Source organism: Natator depressus, chromosome 1 (assembly GCF_965152275.1).
Source record: "Natator depressus isolate rNatDep1 chromosome 1, rNatDep2.hap1, whole genome shotgun sequence".
Classification (NCBI taxonomy): domain Eukaryota; kingdom Metazoa; phylum Chordata; order Testudines; family Cheloniidae; genus Natator; species Natator depressus.
In genome coordinates, this window is record NC_134234.1 from 159,144,241 (window position 1) to 159,146,534 (window position 2,294).

The following is a 2,294-nucleotide window of genomic DNA, read 5'->3' on the forward strand; positions in this document are numbered from 1 at the left end:
CTGACATCCAGAGAATTAAAACAATTTACACCAGCTGAGAGTCTCATCCGGGGTATATGATATTGCTATTTTTTTACATTTGATGTGTATCCCTGTGGGCAGTATAGGTTACATCTGAGAAATATAAGCAGAATTAATTCAAGGATAACAATGATATTTCTCAATTTTAGGCTTTGAACAATAGAATTTTTACCTCTCACTCATCTAGGTTTGTATTTAGAATAAAAATTTTGATATGCATTGTCATAAAAACTCTTCATTGGCCACACTCGCCTCTCCAGGTACAACTCTATCTCCCACCTCCACTTTGCCTAGAGAATCTTTGTGTGTGCACTCTATTCCCACTGCCTTGAGTTTCCTCTACTTTTCTCATATAACCTGCCATCCAGTTTTGCCCCTTCCACGCCACTGAAACTGCTCGTAACAAGTTTACAACTGACTTCCTTCTGGACCACTCCTAAAAGGGCCTAATCTTGTCCTCCTAGAGTCTTCTGCTGTTTTCAACACACACGATTACTCTGTCATTTTTTGGCTCTCTCAATCCAGTAGTCTCCTGATTTTCTTCCTATCTCTCTTATTTCTCCCTCAGCTACCTCTCCTGTCTGTGCATACTACCAGTGGTGCTTTGCTTATCATTTTCCCTCTCCTACACTTCATCCTGGGGTAGCCTCATCCATTCTCTAATATTACGTTTGTGAAGAAAACCATCCAAATATCAGCCAATAGATGTTGTCCTCCTGAGTCTACAAAAGGCCTGAAAAAATATTAGAGAGTTGTGAACTGTCCCCTGTTCAGATCAGTAGGATGCTGACTCTATAGTTTACATACTATAATTTACATGCTGACATTATTCTTACATGTTGTACCAAAGAACCCAGGGGGCATAATCAAGGATGAGCAACTCACTGTTCTAGGCACTGTACAGACATGCAGTAAAGATGCAGTTCTTGTCCCAGACTCCAAGACTTACAGTCTTGGTTTATGACAAGATACAAACAGGTGGCTCAAACAGGCAAACACTGTGATGGGAAGTGGACAAAGTAACAGTAAAGCAAGCCTGGTTTTGCATAATAAACAGTAGTATTAGCTCACCATCTGCCTAGCTATTAACTATTTGACTTCATGGAGTGGCTCAGCTGCTGCACTCTCAAATACCATTGTACTACTGGGATAGATTCAGAGGGCCCTGATTCTTCACTGACTTGCATAGTCATTGACGCCTGTGCAAAGTGAGTGTAATACACTGCACTGATATAGGGTGGAGAATTCTGATTTAGAAGCACTTTACATCACTTTGCACAGGTGTAAATGACCGTGTTTAAAATACCCCCCTAAAAATCAGCAGAGAACACACAGGGAGGTGGGTGGATCCTGAGGGAAAATGAGGAGAGAGGAGAAAGACAAGCTGCCCCAGCACAGACATATCCCTCTTCCATTGGCTCAGTAACCTGCCACACCCAACTCAAGGGACATTCTCCAATTATCCCTCAATCAAATCCTGGAGCATATCAGAAATGCCCTGCATTTAATGGCAGCAGAAGCTCCATGGCTCTATGCCCTGGAGGTATTCAAAAGGCTGGTATCACCTAATCCAATCTACACATTGCTGGGAGCAGTTTCCTACCATGGGAGCTGAAATGGGGCTGTCTTCCCCATAAGGCTGGTTTTACATAGAAGGTCTCATGCTCCAGAAGTATACAAGGTCCCAGAAGCCCACTGGGAAAAAACAAATCCACCATAAACAGCATTCGTCACTGACACTCACACAGTTCCAGCAGGGAAGAGATCAGTTCCATCCCCGCCTGCTCCCTCACATAACCAAGGCTGTGATCAAGTGTCTTGATGTTTTTGGTCTTTTGGCCCCAAGATGAAAAATTTACATGTGTCTCTTGGACCGTAAAGTACAAAAATTATCTAAGTTATATCTGTTCTTATCAGTTTAATATCTGATCTGTCCTTTATTTGAGGACTGTATCTTAAATTGATTTTTGAAACAGGGGGATGGAATAGGGGCTTGCTCTGTCCACCCCATGCATTGACCTGATATTGCAGTGCCTCCAAAAAAACCAAAAACAAACCAAACCCTCCCCCCCCCACATCCTGCACCCTCTCCATCCTGCCCTGTGCCTCCACACCACCACCCCCTACAAGACCATGGTCCCTGAGATGAAAAAGGAGCTCACTCACCACACACAGCACTCACCGGCAACACATGCGCACAGGAGGAGAATCACAGGAGCCACTCAGCTAACGGCAGGAGCAGTAGCAGCAGCGGCAACCTATGGACAGATCCT

At 43.9% G+C, this 2,294-nt stretch overlaps 1 pseudogene; it reads left to right on the forward strand.

Annotated features, from left to right (window-relative positions):
• Positions 1-1,884: 1,884 nt before the first annotated feature.
• On the forward strand, positions 1,885-2,062 carry LOC141981124 (U2 spliceosomal RNA; annotated as a pseudogene).
• Positions 2,063-2,294: the final 232 nt, after the last annotated feature.